General features: G+C 34.0%; 1 long non-coding RNA gene across 1 annotated transcript; it reads right to left on the bottom strand.

Moving 5' to 3' along the window:
• Positions 1-16,320: 16,320 nt before the first annotated feature.
• On the bottom strand, positions 16,321-21,824 carry LOC143389274 (uncharacterized). The gene is made up of 3 exons (XR_013090124.1): positions 21,602-21,824; positions 20,725-20,895; positions 16,321-16,411 (listed from the first exon to the last, which is right to left on the bottom strand). It is a non-coding gene; the product is annotated as an uncharacterized LOC143389274 (long non-coding RNA).
• Positions 21,825-23,904: the final 2,080 nt, after the last annotated feature.

Here is a 23,904-nt window from a genome sequence, read left to right as displayed (position 1 = left end):
ATTTATTAGAGTGTTATTTAGTCTCCAGGTGTTGGAATGGATTTTTTTTTGTAATTTTATCATTGATTTCTAATTTCATTCCATTATGATATGACATAATGCAGGATAGTATATCTACTTTTTTATATTTACTAAGGATTGCTTTGTGGCATAGTGTATGGTCTATTTTAGAGAAGGATCCCTGTGCTGTTGAAATGAAAGTATATTCTATCATTGAAGGATAAATTATTCTATATGTGTCAGTTGAGTCTAAGTTATTTATTATATTATTGAGTTCTATAGTTTCTTTGCTCGGCTTCTGTTTGGAAGGTCTGTCTAGTGAAGAAAGAGGTGTGTCAAAGTAATCCAAAATTATTGTGTTGTGGTCTATTTGACTCTTGAACTTGAGAAGAGTTTGTTTGATGAATGTAGATGCTTCATTGTTTTGGGTATATATATTTATAATTGTTTAGTCTTAATTATTGGTCTATAGTTCCCTTGAGTAGAAGGTAGTGTCCTTCTTTATCCTTTTTGATTGACTTTAGTTTGAAGTCTAGTTTATTTGATATGAAGATGGAAACTTCTGCTTGCTTCCACAGTCCATGTGAAGGGTACGATTTCCCCCCCACTCTTCACCTTCAGTCTGTGGATATCTTTTTCTATGAGATGAGTCTTTTGGAGGCTGCAGATTGTTGGTCTTTTTTTCTTAATCCAATCTGCTAGTCTATGTCTTTTGATTAGTGAGTTTAGGCCATTAACATTCAGGATTATTATTGAGACATGATTTGTGTTTCCAGCCATTTTTGTTTACTTTTGATATTTAATGTGACTTGGTTTCTCCTCTGATTAGATTTTTCTTTGGTGTAATCCCTCCCTCTGATAATTTTCATCATTGTTTTTCATTTCCTCTTCTTGGAATATTTTTCTGAGGATGTTGTGTAGTACAGGCTTTCTAACTGTAAATTCTTTTATCTTTTGTTTGCATGGAAGGTTTTTATTTCATCATCAAACTTAAAGCTTAGTTTTGGGGGATATAAGATTCTTCATTGGCATTCATTTTCTTTCAGAGTTTGGTATATGTTGATCTACAGTTTCCTAGTTTTGAGGGCTTGGGTTGGAAAATCTGCTGAGATATGAATTCAACTCCCCCTATATGTGATCTGATTTATCTCTTTTATGACTTTAAAAATTATATTTTTATTTGGTATGCTGGGCATTTTTATTATAATGTGACTTGATGTAGATCTGTTGTAATTTTATACATTTGGTATCCTGGAAGCCTCTCATATTTGGTTTTCCAATTCATTCTTCATGCTTGAAAAATTACCTAATATTGTCTCATTGAAGATATTGTGCATTCCATTGGTTTGAAACTCTGTGCCTTCCTCTATTCCTATAACTCTTAAATCTGGTCGTTTGATGCTGTCCCATTATTCTTGGATGTTCTGTTCATGATGTCTAACTATCTTCGCTGTGTGATCAAATTTATGCTCTAGATTGTATACTTTGTCCTCATTATCTGACATTCTTTCTTCCAAGTGATATAGTCTATTGGTTATGCTCTCTGTTGAAATTTTTATTTTCTTTATTGTATCCTTCATTTCAAGGATTTCTGACTTTTTTTTCTAGAGTCTCTATCTCTCTCTTAAAGTAATCTTGTGCTACCTATATTTTCTCTCTTATCTTATTGTTGAAGTGATCAATTTCTGCCTGTGTTTGCTCCTTCAGGTAATTTATAAATTTACAGATCATTTTAATTATAACATTTTGAACTACTTCTCTGACATTTCATCAACTTCACTGCCCATGGGTTCTGCTATTATAGCGTCCTTGTTTGTTTGGGACACTTTCTTCCATTATTTTTTTCAAGTTGTGTTTGTGTCTTTCTTTATTGCAGTCTGGATCTGAGATATTACATTTTTTCCCTATATTCTTGTAGTGCCTGTGCATATTGTTTGTACCTTGACTCGATGTTGGGCTCCCAGACTCCACTGGTGTCCTTCAATGAATGCTTCTGCATACTGAATCTGGGTCCTGCATAAGTTGGTGTGGGTAAATGTGGGCAGCCAATTTGAATGTTTCACATTCTCCTCCCTGGAGCAGAGAGGTTCTCACCATCACTACATTATGATGTGACCTGGACATTGCCCCAGTCCTGGAGGTTGAGGATGCATCTTCAGAGGTAGGAATGTTACTCAATGGATTGAGCTATGCTCACCTGTTCTTTTGTGATATTACCCCTTTGCTCTATTAGGGATAGAAGTTCCATGGAAATGCCCTTTGTGTGTCCATTTCTCTTGCCCTGGTTTTGGGTATGGCCTTCTTAGATGTCAGCCAACCTGCTGACAGCAGAGTTCAGAAAGATAGTCTCAATCCCTGAAACCAGATCTCTTGCCTCATTTGAATGTCTTCTCCTCAACAAAAAGGTTCAGTATGCACTCACTCTCTCTCTCTCTCTCTGAAGACACTTAAAGTCAGAGGAAGCATCACAGGAACACCCCCCCCCAAAAGGTATCTCTGTCTCTTGTGTGGTTATTTCATGCAGCCTGGTTGTTCTGGAGTTACCCTTAGTGTGTTTATCATGAGAAACATGACAGGTGAATCTGGGTCACTGGGCTTGACCTCTCTTTGCAGTCAGGTGGCTGTGGGTGGTCTGGGCTGAAATTTGGCTTCCACAGTACTCTGCTGGGCAGAAGGGGTGGTCCTGCACCAGAATCTAGGCTCTGCTGGGTGTATGCCCCACCAGGGTAGGGTGGAATGGGACTGCTGTGAGCCTGGAACCACCAGGCCAGTGTTGATTTGTTCTTCTTGAAGGTTATTTTGTTGCAGGAGAACCAAGATAGCAGCATGTAATTTTTTATTGATTCTTTTTGAATCTCAAAAGCAGTTCTTATTTGTTGTGTTATGTTGTTATCAGCAAAAAGTAAATAAAAATAAAGAGCTATCTCTCACCATGGGCCAAACTTAACTCAAAATGTAACAAGGACCCAGGAATTAAACCAGAGACTCTGTGTCTAATAAAAGAAAAAGTAGGTTCTGATCTTCTTCATGTGGGATTAGTCCACAACTTTCTTATAGCTCAAGAATTTAAACCAAGAATTAATAAATGGGATGAAATCAAACTAAAAAATTTCTTCTCAGCAAAAGAAATAATCTGTGAAGTGAAAAGAAAGCCTACACCTTTTTACCCCTCACACATCAGATAGAGCACTAATCTCTAGGGTTTATAAAGAAATCAAAATGCTGAGCACCAAAAATCAAATAACCCAATCAACACATGGGCTAAGGCCTGGAACAGGTACATATAAGAAGAGGATATACAATCAATCAACAAATATATGAAAAATATATTCATCATCATCTCTAGCAATTCAAGAAACGCAAATCAAAACTACTCTAAGATATCATCTCACTTTAGTCAGATGGCAACTATTATGGAGACAAACAACAATAAGTGTTGATGAGAATGTGGGTGGAAAAGGTACACTCATCCATTCCTGGTAGGACTGCAAATTGGTGCGGCCAATATGGCAAATAGTATGGAGATTCCTTGGGAAGGTGGGAATGAAACCACCATTTTACCCTCCTCTCCCTCTCCTCGGTCTATATCCAAAAGACTTAAAATCAGTATACTACAGGGACACAGCCACATTGATGTTTATAGCAGCACAATTCACAATAGCTAAACTGTGGAGCCAACCTAGATGTCCATCAGTGGATGAATGGATAAAAACAACGTGGCATATATACACAATGGAATTTTACTCAGCAATAAAAGTCAATGAAATCATGGCATTGGCAGGTAAATGGATGGCATTGGAGAAGATAATGCTAAGTGAATTTAGCCAATCCCCAAAAAACAAATGGTGAATGTTTTCTCTGATATAAGGAGGCTGACTCATAGTGGGGTAGGGAGGGGGAGCATGGGAGGAACAGATGAATTCTAAATAGGGCTGACGGGTGAGAGGGAAGGGGAGAGGACAGGGAATTAGCAAGGATGATGGAATGTGATAGACATCATTATCCAAAATACATGTATGAAGACACAATTTTGTTTTCACCATACTATATGTAAGAACAGAGATATGAAAAATTGTGGTATGTATGTGTAATAAGAATTGTAATGCATTCTGCTGTCATCTTTTATTTTAAATCAATTTAAACAAACAAACAACAACAACAAGAACAGCAACAAAAGGAGCTCTGTATGGCAAGGGAATGGAGAAGTTCAAGGGTACTTTGGAGAAACCTATTGGATGAGCAATATCTTCAAACAGTTGAGAACTATTGCTAAAAATTTGAGGAAATTGTCCATCCCTTTCTATACCTATAAGGAAAGGAGCATGAGCCATGAAGGTCCACAAAGAAATAGTCTGTGTACTATTAATGATTAAAGTAGTTAAAGAACATATTAAGAATATAGAAGCCTGGGAGACATTTTGATGTGAATTTCTCCCATCTGTTCAGATTGTTTGACCAACCCTTTGACACGACCACAGGTTTTTGAAAGTTGTGGTTCATTGTCATTGATGATGCTTTCTCATCTTGAGAGTCAGTTGTTGCATCCAGGGAATCAGCCATCAAGTGTTGCACAAGTCTTGCTGGGATCCAGATTTGTCCACATATTCTGGAAAAACACAAGCAAAAGCTTTCACTAGGGTTAGTAAAGGGGCTGATGGTTGCCATTGTTGTTTCTGAGGATATTTCCAGACCACTTATGGAAACTTGAGGGGCTTGTTAATGGCTAATATTTCTGTATTGGGTTATGGATAATATCATTAAATTTCAAAAAAAAAATAAGGTAAATAAACCTATTTTGGTTAACATATGAGGAATTGCATCAGTTAGCAAGGGATTCCATCTCTAATTTTTGTGATTTGAGCCATAAAATTTTGATGCGCTGTCTCAACTATGGCTTGTCCTTGGGAGTTATAAGGAATTCCAGGAAAATATTTGATGTTCCATTGTACAAAGAATAGAGCAAACATTTTGAAAGTATAAGCTGAACCATTCTGTGTTGTGACATTATGTGGAAAATATTTTTTCACAATGCATTTGAGCATATGTTGAATGACATTGTTAGTTTTTTCTCCAGCAACAGGAGTAGCTGTAAGTATTCCAGAATATGTGTCAATTGTGCTTAATTTATCAAACAAGGGTATGCCTTTAAACCCCATAAAATGACTCCTTGAAGTTGTAAGGGTCCCCCCCCCAAAAAAAAGAAGCATAACTTTTACAAGTTTTCACTATCTGTTTAGTTTGTAGAATACTGAGTGTAGAAAACAACTGTTTGAGGGAATGAACTGAATGATGGAATTGAGCATGTAACTCTTGCAGATTCCCAATCAGTGCCATATGCATTTCACATAGCTTGATCTTTTAAATTATTAAACTTTGAGAGAAATCCAGGAAAAACAGTATGTGATGAATCCAGCCTAATTCCATCTTAAGATTGGCAGCCATTTGTCACAAGGTCATGAAAATTTCATTAATGTTTTAAAGTAAAATACTAATATTTCTATTTGGCCTGATCACACTTTGGTGTTTTAAACTTGCTTGGAACCCCTGCCAAAGCTTTAAACTTACTTATGCCTGGGCTCTCCCTGACCAGATAACAACCCTTCCTAAAAATCTCAGCTGCTTCTCGTTAAGTATGATGGTGGAATCTGAGTTTACACCTTACATTGAGATGTTAAAACATGTAGATCATTAACCTGCTATCTGCCTTTGTATTATGCTTCCCAGGACGCTGTCAGCTGTAAGCTGCCAATACATTTACCTTTGTAACTTTTTATGTTATAAAAACTTCCCTGATCTTAGACCAGGCACTGTACTCTGATCCTTACCTTAGGTGAGGCAGTTCACTGATCAGCTCTCTTGTGAACACAATATAAGCTTGCTTTAATTTGGTTTAAAATTGAAGTCAGTGGTCTTTGCTTTGCATTCTGGGTTCAACATATAAGCTCTGATATGAGTGATGAACAGTGAGTTAGTACATTTTTGGAGCACTCTTTGAGAAGAATAAAGGAGTATATCTAAAGCTGATTTTGCTTTTCCTTTAATAAAGGAACAGAGAAACCTGGCTATAAGTTGGGCACAATAAACACTATCAGTAAAGATACATATAGATTGTGGCTTAGCTTTAGTGGCCCAAGTGGTGGCCTGTAACTCTAATAATTAGGGTGAGGCAGGTAGCTCCTTATAAGTTCAGGTTTTATATTCATCCCTGGTAAGATTATAAACAAGAATTAATAGGCCACCAGAATACCTGGCATCAGTAAAGATAAGGTCAGCTCCAGGAATTTGTTCATCACAAATTATCTTTAAAAATAAACTGTTTTATCAATTAAATCTTGGATAGATTTACAATGAGGTAAATGATTAACCAATGGAAAAGTCATAATTGAATCCTGAAACAGGATATTATTATCAAATTGAGGTTTACTTCCTGTTTAATTAATGGCAAGACAAATTTATCAGGTTTTAGCCCAAATAATTGAAGAGTCCTAGTTTGTAGTTGTAATACCATTGGACAAAACATACTAATTTGGGAGTAATTTTGGAAGAAAAAGCAGCAGAAAGATGCACTGATTCTAAATTCTACTTTATTCCTGGAAAAGAAGACCAGTGGAAATAGGTGAGGTGTCTAAACTATAGTAATAATGTCCTTGTCAGGATCCCATTGGCTACGATGCAAATCAGCAAGCTGATTATTAACCTCTTATAAGTCTTTATAAGCTTCAGGAGGTAATCTTCTTAAAGACAAAGGGTATGGATCATTCTCCAAACATTGGAACAGGGGAGGTAGAGCCCTTCAAAGAACCTGTTGAAATGATGTAAGCCAATTTCTGTTTCCTAAAATCTTTTGTAACTCATTTAATGTAATGGGAGATTTTATGTAAATGTTGGGAGCCTGTATTAAGATCTCTGCAAGAGTTAATAAATGATTCACAAAAGGTGAAAATGGGCTAATTTTTGAACATTTCCTGGAGCTCTATTTAAATCAATTTCTTTAAGTGTTAATAAGGTCTTGGGCAGAGGGGTGGGCTAAAATAATGTCATCCATATAATGTATAATCATGAGGTCTGGTACCTTGAAGAAAGGCTCCAAGGCTTGGAATATATAATATTGACAAATAATAGAACTGGTTTTCATGCCTTATGTTAAGCCTAACATTGCCATCTCTGACATGGTACAGCTTGATTTAATGTATGCAGAAGGAGTTGACTCTTCTAGATGGCACTGTTGCAACATCTGTGAAAAAGAAGGATATAGGAGCTTATAGCCAAAGAGGAGACTCCTTGCTCTTTCTACATTCTTTCTCCTCTTCTTTCTCCATTTCTACTTAAATCTCAACAACTCACATCATATACCCATGTTCTTCTATATCTGTGTTACCCTCCTCTTGCTCAATATCTTTTCTTCTTGTTAGCTTCCCCCGTTTTCCTTCTGATCTTCTCTTGCGATAGCTGTCTCTCCAAAACAACAGTGGGCAATCTCTTCTCCACCCAGGAGTGAGCCAATAACAGCTAGCAAAAATAGCATAAAAGAAGTTTGAGGCTTGTTTACGTATTTGCCACTCCTGCTGAAGAGCATTTTTCAGAGCCAGTTGGTTGCCAGACATGGTATTGAATATTCTTTCAAAAGGAAACCATAGATTTGTAGCTAAAAATTTTTGCCAAAAAGTCTCTAATTCCTCATAGTTCACTTTTATACCCTGGAGGTTTAAAACCTGTTTTGTAATTAGTAGATGAGTATGTTTATGTGAACCAGGTAAATTACTCATTGCCCTGACTGCTTATGTTTTGAGCTTTGAGTTTCCTTATGGCCAGGAATCCCTCAAGCAAAATCACCTGATAATCCAATGTTTGAGCACCAGAATGCTGAAGGGCCTGCCCTTCCAACATCTACTGTGGGAGCTTGAGGGCATGGAGAAACCTTTCCAGAGATTGTTTCATAGAAGAGCATATGCTTTATTTCACAGAAAAAATAGCTTTAACAGTGAGTATGTGCCAATTTACATATAACAGTCATGATATGCCAGAGGTGATTCACAACATATGGGTATGCAGACATCAAGAGTCCAGAAACTGACATGTAGGCTGACCTTGCCCCAACAGGGGAATAACTCCTTGTCAAAGGAGCAAGGAAATTGCACTTGGCAGTGTTCTGACAGAACTTTGTCCCCGAATATAGTGTTCTATGTTAGGACTTCCCTGTTGAACAATGAGTAAGATAAGCATTCCTCCATGTAGTTCCAAGGTCAGGCCCTGCAACAAAAACTGAAAATAAAAATCTATAAAGACTTCCTTAGAACTAAGGCCTGTTTATCTGAACCTTTATGCTAGTGTCTCTTGAGTACCTGGAATTGTTTCTTGTAACAAAATCAGTAATGCATGTTTATTTGCCATGGCATACACTACCTTCAAATAGTTAAAAGGAAAATACAATTTGTAAAGGGCGAAAAGTACTCTAGTGAATGAAAAAACTATACTAACCTCCTATCTTGACCTTCACTATACACATATTCTGCATAATTTCAGTGCAAAGGCCTTTACTATATGCTGCAATACTTGCTCTTGACCTCTCTTGGCCTCCTACTTCTCTGTAATGACTTTTAAATGAATGCCCTACTGCTCTGTTCTGTCTAGTAAAACCTTATGCATCCCTTGTAGACCTGGAGTAGATTTTCAGGCTTAACCCATTAAATTCCCAAGAACTCAATTCTATGACTATTTCAATGAAATCAATACAGGTGCATTAAAATAGGCTTGAACTTATCATTGAGAACTTATATATTATCACATTGCTATTAATCAATATTATATTTATTTTAATGTACTTATAGTCTTATAACCATTACATATCACAGAATTATATGTCATATACCGTATTTAGGCTTTCATATGTGTTCCACATCTGGGACGATGGGACACAGTTTCTCTTCCCATGGCTGCATCTCACACAAAGAAAAAGGGCTAACATCAGCTTTTTGAGTACATATGCATAAGACACCTCTTGGGATGCAAATAACATTCAGAAGTCGGTTCTGCACAGATCCACCTTGGCTAGAATAAAGGCATGGGACATGAGATTTCAGAGATGGCAATGGCCAGAGGTTCTGGAACATTGTGCTGGGTGAGAGGCAATGTCTGCTCAGTATCAGTGGCATCAGAAACTTCCCTAAGCAATATGCAGTATAACTTTATGGTTTCTCCCAACCGTATAATTTCCAACCCAGATTCTCAGACCCCTTTAGAAAATCTGTAAGCTACCTAATGCCCTTCAATAAATGTTTAATTCCTGCAACTAAGTATTCTGGCAGATACATAAAGTACAAATTTTGCATCTTATTCGAAGATATTTTAAGACCATTAGTGGATCATTCATAACTTCATTCTTTTTGAATACACAGGAAACTTAAACATTATAGTGATAGTTGAAGACATCAAAGTGTAATGAAGAGTGGAGTCACAGGGCTTTTTGTCCTGGTAAAACAACTTTGAGCAGAGTGAGCAGTCTGTTTGACCACTTCTTACCTGCCCACTAAGAATTAGGTAGTGTGTTTTCTGTATTGAATATGGGCAGAACCATGACCAATTGCATCAGTGTTAAAGAAGCTTTGTGACTTCCAAGAATAAATCAAATGAGACAATAGACACACCTCTGCCTTCTATCCTGAGATACCCCAAGCCATCATAAAAAAGTCTGGCTACCCAAATACCACATGCTGAAGGTAGCTGAGACCATATTAATGAGTTATATTAGGTGATCTCACTGATAGACCCAGCTGAGGAATCAGTTGTGAGACACAGTCTGATGTTTTTTTGTTTTTTTTTTTTTTAATTTGACACTTGTATTGTCTGGTCTTGACTTTCTTGCCATGATTTGATTATTAGGGGAAAGCTAACTCTTGCCTGGCCTTGCCTTATCTGGCCTTGCCTTGCTTCTTCGTGGCATGACTGCTGAGAAGTTAAGACTTGCTTGGCCTTGCCTTGCATGACCTTGACTTGTCTTTCCAGCCTTGTCATGGCTTGTTCATCAGGGGAAGTCAAAGCTTGCCCTAACTTGAATTGATGGCTTGCTTCATTGACCGACCATGGTTTAGCAATGAAGGGGAAAACCAGAAGAATAAATATTTCAAAAACAATATTTCTTTGTAGACACAAATTAGCTTATTCCAGGATATTTTGTACTATTCAAATATACAAATTGGTCATATGGATTAATTGAATTCAAAAACAGAAATAAAAGAGGAGAAAAATTTTAAGTAATGTCATTTAGAAATCTGAATTTTTGAAAATTTTACATAGTCACATAAAAAATATTGTGCGACAGAAGTTGAGATATGCTTACAAAGCAGCAAGAGAGTTACATAAAGTACCTTTAAAGTGATTTGCTACATTAGCAGAAAGTTGGATATTGCATGAAGATCAACAAATTCATGCCTGTAGAACAATCCACAGCATGGTCATATGTGTAAATAAAGGCATCTTCTCGATTATTTTCTGTTATTTTATAGCTGCTAGGCATCAATCTCAGGGACTTTCATGCACACTCATAGTAGGCAATCACCCTGCCACTATTCCAGTAATAAACAGATTTGGAATGAGTCCATTCCCATTCATTTATTGTCTATTACAGATTTCAGACAATAGCAACAGAAATTTATTGTGTCCCAATTCCTAACATAAATAAAATTATTATTTTCCAAATTTATCTCTTATTCATATCTCATTGTGATTTTAAGATATTGAGGATTTTTTTTTACAATATATCAGGTTTTCTAATTGAAACATTATAAGATTAATAATGAAGAACTTTTAATCTTTCTTGTGTATATGTCATTTATTTCCTTTCTTTCCTTAAATGTTTCTATTTTCTATATAAGTATATAAACAGAATTAGCTGGAATGCCTCAGGTTCAAGATTTTAATTGAAAAAATTAAGTGTTTTGCCATCTAAAAATGGTACTGTCTCCTGATTTGCAGAAGTGGTGCTCATTTCTTTTTCACTTTCAGTGCTGTTTTAATTAGAAGTACTCACAAAGATGCACCTTTATCTGTACTCCTCATTAAACTGTTGATTAGACATGAGAATAATCTCTTTAACTTATGGATTTCTATATCTGGAATGTATTTTTCTTGTTTTATAGATTCTCTTTACAGATGTTCTAATTAAATTTTTCCACTTCCATTCATTTGTACAACTTTTATGCCATTAAGTTTATATTCATGTTTTTTTATATTAATAAAACAAGACTTCCATGATAAAATTCTGCAGTCCAGAACATATTGAAACACCTTAGAATATAATGATCTGATTCTTCAATTTACCTAGAACTCAATTATTAACCTATACTGTGTGCTTGCCTACTTAATGGTAGCTTATAGTCCCCTTTCTGATATAATTTATCCATTCATATTTGTTACTGAGTTATTTTTGTTTGAAATTGATTTTAAAAATAGTCCTCCTTCTTGGTTCTCAAGAGAATTTCTATTAATTACCTGCCATATTCTTTTGTGATTTTGATTAATTTATTCATTGGTATAGGAGATTGAACTCAGTGGTAGTCTTTCACCAAGATCCATCCCAAACTTTTTCATATACTAATCTGACACAGAGTCTCAATGTTGCTTAGGTCCTTGCTAAATTGTTGCAACTGGCCCTGAATTTGTGCTCTGATTCAGCCTCCCAAGTAAAATCATTTGGAAAAATGTACATGTCAATCTCCTGAACTTTCTGTTTGTTAAATTATCTTTACTGGACTGTGGTTACTATTCTTTCTCAACACTAGTATTAAAGTTTCACTTGCCTTATTTTTTTCCCTTTATTTAAGTTTGAGAAGCTTGGCACAGTGCCTCATGCCCTTAATCCCAGCATGGTAGAGGTGGAAGGAAGCAGAGAACCCTAAGTTGGAAGCCAGCCTGGGCACTTAGTGTCTCAAAATTAAAAGTGGTCATTTAAAAAGGATGGTGTGTACAGCTCAGTGGTGGAGTACCCCGGGTTCCATCCCCAGTACTGGGGGTCAGGGAGATTGAGAACCACAAATTTAATGATCATTTGTATTTTCAATTATATATTTGATAGATTTATTCCTAATATTTAATTTATTGTCATTTATTTTTCATTGTTTAGTATTTCTTAATACTTTAATAACTGAAATTTTTGACATTCTTGTTTCTTAACAGAAACACTAAGAAACCTCATTTTCTAGGCCCCACAGATTTAACAGGATAGCATGGCTCTGCGTTGTGGCTTTTCTTGGGGTGCTCCTTGAACTAGTTTGCCTTTGGTTGAGAATTTTAGTTTCAAACTTCTCTCTCCTGGTGGCTGCACACAGGGGAAGATCTTCACCAGCAAGCCCAGTTAAGTATTTAAGGGCTCTGTCACCCTTTCTGTGGACACACTCTCTTCAGACACTTAGCTTTCCAGGAAGAAAGCTGTGGAATTCTATCAAAAGTATATAAACTTTTCTTCCACCTGGTATCTGCACTGTAGGTTCTTTGATGTTCAATGTTTTTCCCCTTTCTCAGTGTGACTAATTATCAAAATATGCCACCAGTTCTGTGTCACAATAGACAGAAAACAGTTCCCTAAAAATCCAGAATATTGGAGCTACGTTCTCCTTTCTCTGATGCCAAAAAAGGAAAACTGAGAATTGGGCAGTTTCTCCTGATCATACTGGGGTGTCAACTTGGGGGAAAAGCTGATCTGTGAGAAAGGCAAAAGTTTTCCTTTACCATTTAGTGAGGCTGTTCTTGGTTTTGGCTGTTCTTGGTTTTGCCCTCTATCTCCAGTTCTTATTAGTTTTACTACAACTATTTGGCTGGGTATTGAGGCTGTTTATATATATTTATGTGTGGTTGTGGGAAAGAGAAATCACTTGTATAGCTGTTTTTGTGGAGTCTAAACTCCCTTCAGCCACTTGGGAGTTCTTTTTATTAGAAATGGAAATGTTCCATTGATGAATGAGTAATTGTAAATTTAAGTGCATGAAATTAAGTAGAGACGTGTTAAAAGTAAAATTCAATGGTAACTTTGGGAAAAGTAATTCTTAGTTATGCAGGAAGAGAAAAACACAAGAGTGAGATTCACAAATGAATGGAAGACTTGGGATATGGCTCAGGGTAGAGCATATTCTGGATTAGATTGGAATATCTTCAATCAATCAATCAATAAAATAAAATAAAATAATTAAAAACTGATTTTAGTGTTTGCAGACCCTCCTTTTGAAAGACATTGTATCTAAGTGGAATAATGGAGAATAATCTTTTTTCTTTAACTGTATTTTTCAATCTTTACATAATGATCATATGTAAAACTCTGAACATTTTAAAAATTACATATGTAACACGAAAAATGCTAAAAATGTATTAAATAATAAATTCATAAAAATTTAATCTACAGTCACCTTGAAAATTTCTTCCTGATTTATTAGATAAACTGAGTATTAATTTTCTTATTTTTAATGATAACATAGGACTGCGGTTGTTTTTCAGTGTTAGAGAATTTTTCTAGCATGGTTGAGGCACTGTTTTTGATACTCAACACCACATATAAATAAATAAATAAAATAAAAGTTTATCAACAATTAATAATAATATTTTTAAAAAGATAACAGAATAAGTTTCAAGGGCAGATATGCAAAGTACTTATTAATATTGAAATGGTGAATTCAATAACAAAACCTGAGAGCAAATTCAGAAAATATTCTTATTTCATAAACTGAATTGTACAGAAAGTCTGTAGAAGAATGATGTGGTGCATATGAAGTGTGTCCTGCATACAAAAGAAAAGACATGCACGCAGGTCACCACTGAAGTTTCACAGCATTAGAGGAACATTGGGCCACCAAATCAAGACTAAATCCAGAATGTAGCTTGTTTTGGCAAATAAAGTGTTTCTGTTGTTGTTTTCTTTTGCCATGCTGAGATTTGTCCTCAGGCTTCATATGTGCTATACACGTACTCTACCACTGAGCCTCACCCACTTACCCTGAAAATATAGTTTTACTGGAATGCCATCAGGCATTCAATTATTATATATTGCAGATTTTAGGCTATGACCAGAGAACTTCTGGTCCACAAAGCCTAAAGTCTTCATCATGTGCTCCTCTAAAGAAATATTTTGCAAATTCCATTGGTATTAATTTTAATATCACCAAATATAGTGACATATTGGTGGAACAGGGATCCCTGTGTGCAATCTACCAGCAGCATTCAGGTTAATTTGAGAGTCAAATATTTTGAGCATTTATCCACTGGTTATGAAAATTAAAATTTAAATATAAACTGAAGAAACATCTATAGAACTACTACTGAAATACACCATTCAAAAATCAAAATCAAAGATATGATGAATAGCCCAGAAATGCCCAGAAATCATCCCAGATTAAAAAAACATAACAAAGAACAACACAAAAAAAAGAAGAAGAAGAAACAAGACACAGTGAATAATTGATATTAAAATTTCCCAAAATTGGATTTATTTTGGTTCAAAGACAATTGTTAAAATGACTGTCAAATTTTGAATAAGATTTGTAGAGTAGATATTCACAATATAGTTTACCTATTTTGATCATTGCACCATAGTTACAGAGATAATTTCTCATTTTTAGAAAATGTGAGTTTTTTGATTTACAAATAAAAAGACATTGTGTGCATCTTGCAAATGGTTCAGAGATAAAAACTGTTATGTACCTAGACTTATGTAGAAATGAAGAATAACATTTGGGGAATGTTTCTTATGAATTCCTTTCACTACAGTTTTAAATCTTCTATAAATCTGAGATTATCAAAATAGAACATTTCTGAAAGAAAAATAATTTTTTTAAATATTAGCAAGTAACAGCAAACACAATACAATAAACCATGAATCTGTATAGGTATAATAAATGAACAAATTTAGTGGTGAATGATACACAATTATATTTATAGTCTCAAACTATCTTCACACAAATAATAATTACAAAGTAAAATCCTGCAAATACCCCATTAATGACCAATATTAACATCAGCAGTAATGAGGATATTATAGGTCACATGATGTGATTCAAAGTGAAAATCATAGAATTGATTTCTGTGGTACTCTTGCCAAAAACATGTAATCTAGCTCCAATCATAAAGAAACAAGAGAATCCATTTTAAGCACATTCTACAAGCTTTCCCCCTGAAAAATTCAAGGTCATGAAGGTTAAAAAAAGACTAAGGAATATTTAAATCAGAAGGCATCTATAAAATAAAACAATTAAGTTCATTTCATGCCTATGAATGAAATATTTTTTTTATAAAGAACAATATTAGGCTACTAGAAAAACATGAAAATAATCTGAGAATTAAGTGGTCGAAGGCATAATGATAGAATGTATAGGTGTTGATTTGAGAAACAGCATTTGCTTAATGTGTTTTTTTTTTTTTTTTTTTTTTTTTTTGCTTTTTTTCTCTATACAATCTTGGAAAATACTAGTGAAGTTGCAGGTTCTAATGCAAAGTACTTTTTCCCACCGAAGCACTTTAAAATGAATTGTTAACATATGCCATCTTTCATGATAGGTTTAGTATTTCCTAAAAGTCAGAACATGCTAGATAACAATAACCTTCATAATGAAACTGATATAATTAACAACTATGCTGTTACCTGTTAATATTTGAAAAATATATTCATAATGAATGAATGTTGAATTGTAGTTATCTAGCATGTTCTGACTTGTACAAAATACTAAAAATATCATAAATGATAGCATATGTAAGCAATTCAATTTAAAATGCTTCAGCAGACAAAAGTACTTTATATTAGAACCTGTAAATTTACTATTATTTCCCAAGATTGTATAAACAGAAAAGGAAAAAAAATATATAGATAAACCACTAAGCAAATATTCTTATTAGAAAAATTATTAAGTCAGTGCCTCAAATATAAATTTAAAGATGGCAGTATAATAATTGCAATACATTAATCCATTAGTGAATATAGTAACCAGCATGTAAAAATAATGTTGCCTAATTCTCTGGACCCATATTCAGTGATATAATATAAATAATCCATCATTAATGTGATATTTAGATCTACCAAATTAGTGTTGACTTGGTTGCTGAATTGAGCTTAAATGCTAACATTTAGATAGTCTGAAAACACATCTCCATAAAAACTGGTTTGCACTTGCACTTCAAATTTTCTTACAGATATAAATAATTTTCATATTTTGATAATTTCATCATATGTTACACATATCCATTTCAATAAAGTATTTACATCACATTTCATAAATAATTTAAATATTATATTAACAGTCTGAAAAACACAATATTAGCTTTCATTTTTTTTTTTCTTAAAATCTCTGTATATCCTTATGATGTTTCCAAAAGAAGATCTTGTCTTGTCTTATTAGTAATTCTTAAGGCAGAAGCTCCCATGGTCAGGATTCAAATTCTGCAGCAAGTGAAGAGAAAAAAAAATTATATTTTTTCTCAAACATTTTATAAGTATAAATCAGTGAAGAAGTTTAGAACTTTTCATTGTTTATAAGAAGAAAAATAGATATGTCCACAATACAAAATCACTATGGAATGCAGTCTGCCCATATTTTCATACACAGTTGTCATTATGACTGAGTATCAGAGCTTTGGGTTTTCCACCCCTTATGCATAAATTTGACAACCATATGCTAGGGTATTCTGGCAAGAACTGGGATGACAACATGGAGATGATAATGGACACGTCTCAACAGTCATATACCATAGCTTCAAAAGCAGACAATCAGGAAATTTCCATACAGAGTCATTGGCATTAGGACAAGGATAAAACAGGATACTACTGGAACACTTAGAAGGGACTTCGGTCCCAAATTTGTGTCAGTGTTTGAGGTCCTTCAAAGGAAGTGATACATGAGTTAACACCTGAAGTAAAAGGAGAAATTGTGAGAGAAAGGGAAGAGGTGCATGCAGACACCGAGATGAGAAAGAACACTTGTGGAATCACAGTAGTCCAGTGTCACTAGAATCTAGAGCAAAGTGGCAGTAAAGCAAGTGAGATGAGATAGGCTGAGTAACCTGACAAAAATCCAGTTGATTTGGATATTTTAATTTTTGGCTAAGAAATTTCATACTTTTCTTGAGGCAAATGTAAACTAATGACAGAGTCATGACAGGGTTTTTTAAATGTGTGACTGTTACTAAGTCAGTCTGGGCTTTTGGCTGTAAACCACAGAAAATTGGTGATGCCATTTTTTTCCCACTAAAGAATGTCAGTGTACAGGGTGAGACTTTCATAGTGGGGCAGAAGTGGGAAAAAAGCAGTTTCACACTTAAGGTCTTTAATTTGTTGATATTCAGAATTGAAAAAAATACATATCTCTTTAATTGTAATTGATTTCAGAAGTTATGACCAGCAGTTTTTAAACATTTGGCTCAATATAGATGTGCACTTGATGAGATATGTGGTAAACACTTCCAAATCTTATATAAATATCACCATGTAGAGTGTTCTTTGTATAAAACTCTTCTCTTACTAATTCCCCAAATAGGGTCTAAAATATATTACTGAACATAGTAAGTATGTTGTAGTGATAACAATAAGGTGGTGTCTAATGCCTTTACACATTTGATGTGAAAACAAATGATTTTGACTGACAGAATTCCCATTCCTGTCTTTATGTTCTATTTTTAAAGAAAATTATTTTAAACAAAAATTTTTACTGGTGCATTAGACTATATATAATAGAGGAAGTAGTTATGACATATTCACAGATGCACATAAAATAACTTGATCACTTTTCCTCTCTAGTAGTTTTTTCCTCTCCTTCTCCCTTCACCTTTGAAGGCATTCTACAGTGATTATGGAGACATATCTTTGTATCGTGATGAGAGAGTTTAAAAAACACTCTTCTATTCAGTCTAACATGATATGGAAAACTAATGTTCCACAAGGAAATGTAGAACCATTACATTAAGTTTTAAATAAACTAGCTTATGCATAAGTAAAAAAGAAACATCACTTTCTCCCAGAAATACATTGGAAAAACAGTTGCCTCCCAAATCCCCTTTGCATTGTGTCTACATTCATACACAATTTATCATTGTTGTGTAAATGGTAAATTATCTCATTTTTTCTGGTAAGAACTAATAAGAACAACTTATACTTGCATCATGCATAACAACTAACTTTCATTCTCTTTTTGTATATAGTCATCCAATTTCATGACTCTGAAGCACTTCAAAACCGATTCTCTCATTTTTTCAGAAAGATATTCATGTAAGCTAAGAAACTGAAAAAAACATATATCAGCTATTAAATTAAATTGTAATTTATGTACTAAAATTATTTCTTTCTGTCATAACTATTTAACTTCAGCATTGTTTTATAAAGCTTAGATTTGTTCTCCTGTGATTTTTTAGGTCAAAATGCCAAATAAAAGAATAAAGTTGAGGTCACATTTAACATAGATATGCATGGCTTTACTATGTGATAAGAAGTTCATCAAAACACATTGAAGCAGGGTGTTATGGCACATGCCTGTAATCACAGTGGTTTAAGAGGCTGAGACAGGACAGTCTTGAGTTCAAAGCTAGCCTCAGCAACCATGAGGCCTAAGCAACTCACTGAGACCCTGTCTCTAAATAAAACATGAATAGTTTGGGGATGTGGCTCAGTGGTCAAGTGTCCCTGAGTACAATCCCTGGTACAAAGAAACAAAAAACCAGGAAAAAAAAAACATGGAAGCTCTAAACCAAGCTGCAATGAAAGCAAGGTAGTATCTTTTATTTGTTCATTTTCAAGCAGATATTTCATTATTGTAATAATACCCCTGATAAAAAATTGTCAAATATTATAGAAATATCTTCAAATGGGTTCAAAATAGCTGGACATTGTTTTTCTTTTCAGCTCTTAAAAATATAACTCATCATTATTGGACTAATATTTGACTCACTCAAATGAAGTCTTAGTATGAAGGAAATCACCTGGTTGTACTGAAGGGCTCCTGTTCCAGAATGCAACTCTAACCCTATCCCTAACCCAACCCAAGCCAGGGAGTTGGGGAAAGCACTCAGTGTGGAATAGTGAAATGAATCTGATCAAGTTTTTTGTGAATCCATATGAAAATATCACAGTGAATTTCACCTTCATGTATATTCATAATGCATAATTAAAAAAAAAACTTAAAAACTACAAATAAGTATAAGATAAGTAGAGCAGAAGAAAGAGAACACAGGGAGGAAGAAGGGGGGGATAAAGTGGAAGTACTGGTTACTGAATTAGAGCACATTACATTTCATGTTGTTAAATTATGTCAAAATTAACCTCAATATTATTTATGTTAAAATGCACTTTCAAAATTTTCATCAAATAAAAGAATAATTTAAATTTTCCATAAGAGTAAGTGGAGGGATTTTTGCTCAGTGGTAGAGTACTTGCCTACACATGTGAGGCACTTGGTTCAATCCTCAGCACCACACAAAATAAAGAAAATAAAAGTACTGTTCATCTATAACTAAAAAAAATATTTTAAAAAGAGAGTAGGTAGAAACTCTCCATATGTTGGCACAACACTGAAAAGAATCAGAACAGAGACAGTGTATGCAATTATGGGTTTGTAATTTCTCTAAAGAAGTGTACATATTTCTAGGGGGCTTCAAACTTCCAATTAAAACAATGTTGGTGGAAGAGAGACAGAAATCAGCGATGTATGACTTTGCAAGTAACAATGCTGCCTTCTTGAAAGACTCTCCTTGGAAGATTCTTGAGGATGCCATTAGAAATATTGGTATTTTAAAGATAAATATAGCAGATGATGTATACCTTAGTTTATTTGACTACCAAAGTCATTTTACTATGTTGAAGTATATTAAATCATTATGGTTTCCTTAAACATATGCAACTAGAAAATTTTAGTAAAGCTAGAAAGATTCATATTTAGTGAACCAGTTCAAGCACTTAAAGAATGTTCCTTGAAGATATTGTCAAGCATTTATTACCATCATATGTATATTCTACCTATTACCTAGATAAATTAAGCATTTGACACTGAGACAATTCAGAGCAATAGCCACTGGTTCAGAACAAGATAGATTAAAGCTGCTGCCTAGAAAGTTGGCCCATAAATTTGTTACCAGGGCTTCAGGAGACTGCCCATTCATTCCGTCATTCACAGGCCCCAACACGGATCATCAGAATATTTTTAACCACTTTTGCAGGTTATACTTCCCATCATCACAAGTATGACAATGTAGAGAGAAAAAATTATATAGAACATTTTGTCTCTAGATACCATGTAAGGATAATATTAAAAAATTAAAATAAAAATCAGTTAATCTGTCAGGTGTCAGAATGTGCTCAGAGTGTAGTTACAGCAACACTGGACACTTAAGGTTTCAGATATAATCTTTCAAAAATTGTGAAACTTGTTCATGTTTCCAAGTAGAAGCAGTCACAATATTAATATGTGAATCACAAAACTTCAAAAATACTTAACTAAAAGTCTAATAGACCAGATTACATATAGGAGAACACTAAGGGAAGAAAGCTTAATAGTTTACCTTCAGATGTAAAATACAAAGGTGAGTGAAAGATAAACTTCCTAGACTAATATTTCAAGAGTACATTCATTTCCTAACATTACTTACACAAATTATAGGGTCTAGTTAGCTTTTGCATGCTACCGATCTCATCAACCTGTCTCAAAGTTATGCAGTAGACACAAATTAAGGAGACTAAGTTGCTCTCTTTCAGTCTAGGTTTTGACATACTTGTGGAATCTGGATTGTTCTATATGGAAGTGTCTATATTCTCTCAGTTGCATTTCTTAGAATTTTCAGTTCAGATTCCAGATGGCTAATTCTGAGTTCCATCTGACTTCTTATTGAAGTAAAATTAGTCTTTCTGAACTGCTCTGTAATTTCCGGAGCTGCTTCTTGTGTCTAAAGAACATAAAAAAGAATATATTTTAAAAATAATTAGAACCCAAATAATTATTATGTAGTTATTTTATTTAGTTCTGTGTAAAAAATCCAGACAGCAATTTTAAATGTGAAGAAAAAAAATATTAGACTGTAAACTTCTGTCATCAGTATCAATTACATTAAATCTGAAACAATAATAATTGGGTTCTTCCTCTCCCCCTTTCCCTCCTCATTCCCTGCCCTCCTCCTCCTGCTTTCTACTGCGAATGGAACCCAGGATGTTACACAGGCTAGGCTATCTACTATTGATCTGTGCTCAAAGTAATGAATCATTCTCATATTAGCACTCAGATCATCTGACAATTTAAAGAATAATAGAATCAATTCAAAATATGAAAGTTGAAAATTTTAACTTAACAATTCAAAAGTATATTTCTGCATCACATTTTTTTTCTCCTCATACTCTTACTATGCCTACTATTATCAAATATCCAAACGTTATCTGATGAAAATTATTACTCAGATCAAATTAGCTGAAAGGATGATGTAAATTGTGGTATTTGAAGGGGCATCAAATGTCTTCCTTCTCTTTGAAATCTACACAACATCTTTCCTCAAGAGATATAGAATACACCTATAATATGTATATCCAAAATACAGTTTACAATGAAAAGAATTAAAGCAAATTGCAGATAAGTAATATAGCTTGTAAAATCAGAAATACTTGTTTTTGCTTCTCCTCTAAATCCCATCTTGCTCGATGTTCAATGTCACATTCCCACCATACTCCTTGGCCTCGTTCTACTCGAGTGCTTCGTGTGTGCCTTGGAAAGTTTACTACATTTTCTTCCAACTTCTTTTGATTCCTTTCTATTTTTTCAAATGTATCTTGCATACTTTTTATAAAAAACAAGTTCTGCATAAAACAGTCATAGTTTGTTCTCAAATGTAAATGCTTTGAAGATGCATTTTTCATCTTTGTAGTAAGATCACCCATCTGCATGAATAAAAAAGTATGAAAAACCCAATATGAAAATAAGATACTGAAAATATTCGACACAAACTCAAACAACAAAATTTACATAATTTCAATTGCAACAAAACATAATCTATACCAGCATTTTGAAAAGTAGATTAAGTTCCTATAATAAGGTATATTAGCTTTTCAGTTGGTAAGGATTACACATCTATAAATCCCAATTCTGGCTACATAATTATAATGAAAATATAAAGAAAGCTGTTCATTGAAATTAGTATCCCAGAATAACTTTTATTACTTAAGCAGGTGTTGATTTACAGATGACATGTTCAATTTTCTACATACTTGACTTGTCATTTGTCTTAGTTTCTTCATTAAATCCTGTCTTTATATTTTAAATTTATGTGAAAATATGCTAAATCTTCTAGAGAAGACTCTGATACACATTGTAGTTTCAGGGTACCAGCTGGCTGTTTTTCAAGATGTCTCGCAACTACCTGATATTTCTGTTAATGATTTTGTTACTCAGTTCACTTTAAAAATTTATTATTATTATTGTTATTGTTATTATTATTACTATTGTTATTATTATTATTATTATTATTATTATTATTATTATTATATAATGATGTTTACTCTGAAAAAAAATATCACTACATACAACAGTAAGCTGCTGTTTATTTCTGAATTCCCTTAAGAAAATAGAAGACTGTGTACTCCTGCTGAGTCACTATCACATTCCTTACACAACAGGGAGAGCCCTGTATCTCTACATACTGCCCTTGATAAAGTTGCAATGTTTAACAAACTACTGAAATCTCAATCAAAAATGGTTACACAGGTCTCATTGGTAGTGGTGAATTCTACAGAGGTTATTATCCCTCTCTTATTAGAGACTCAAATTAATACCCCACACCTCACATCTCTAAAGCTTTGCTAAAATAATTCCAATATACTTTCACAAAGAATAAAGGAGATGCTAGGTAACCTGGTCTCCACCTCACTGCCTGTCCACATCTCCTAGATTTCTCACTGATCCTCAGATCACTCCTGCTTTACATAAACCCTGCCACCCTCATTAGTGTGGACATGGGGGTTCAATGCCAAATTAATGGATTTTAGATGGCTACAATTATCTTTGTACTGAAAGTCACTATATAATAGGAATTAGGCCATGAAATGAAGAAAACTATTAGCAAGTTATCATGAATATACGCATCAAATTACAGATGAAATCAACTGTGGCTTTGCTGCAATTCATCACATTAGTCCCAGTTTATGATAATGACAAATAGATGCTTTTAAAGAGGTGGACAAGACATGAATAAAAACAAAAAATATCAGGACAGTTATTTTCAGATTTATGTTAAACTTAAATGACTTATTAATTTACCAACTAGAAATATACAAAAATATACTGAAGAAAGTCTATTACAAAACACAGCATCTACATTTCAGTTCAACTGGAAAATCTGGAACAAACTGTAAAAGTAACTAATTTATTTGAAACTAGGTATGAGCATTTCCATTATTTGTTTCATTGTGATCTTCAAGTACAGCAACAAGAAGACATTAAAATTGTTATTCAGTAATGGGATGTAGCTCATTGGTAGAACATGTGTTGAGCATGTGCAAACTTTGGGTTGAATTAATGGCACCAAAATTAGATATTGTTTCAGCATTATTGAGACCATATTACTAATGGCAGCATATAAACCTACAAAAAAATCTTAACCTCTTAAATCTTTATAAGAAACAATTTCTTAAATTGAAGGGTCAGGCCCAAGTTTCAAAAATTTCCTCTTTTTTAAATATTAAAATCCATTTTAACTAAGTCTTTTGTGTTTAGTTGACATATGAGTACCTATAGTTATTTTAAAATATGTACACAGTGTGTAAGAATCAGAGCAGGGAAATTGGAATACTTAGCACTTCAAACACAGATTGGTTGTGCTGCAAATGATGTCTAAGTTATTTTTGCTAGACAATAGATTGTAGTTCTGTGTTGATACAGAAACACATTCATAATATCTACATTTTTATATTCA

The sequence above is a fragment of the Callospermophilus lateralis genome, unplaced genomic scaffold (genome assembly GCF_048772815.1).
Source record: "Callospermophilus lateralis isolate mCalLat2 unplaced genomic scaffold, mCalLat2.hap1 Scaffold_530, whole genome shotgun sequence".
Classification (NCBI taxonomy): domain Eukaryota; kingdom Metazoa; phylum Chordata; class Mammalia; order Rodentia; family Sciuridae; genus Callospermophilus; species Callospermophilus lateralis.
This window is presented reverse-complemented; position numbering and strand designations above follow the sequence as displayed.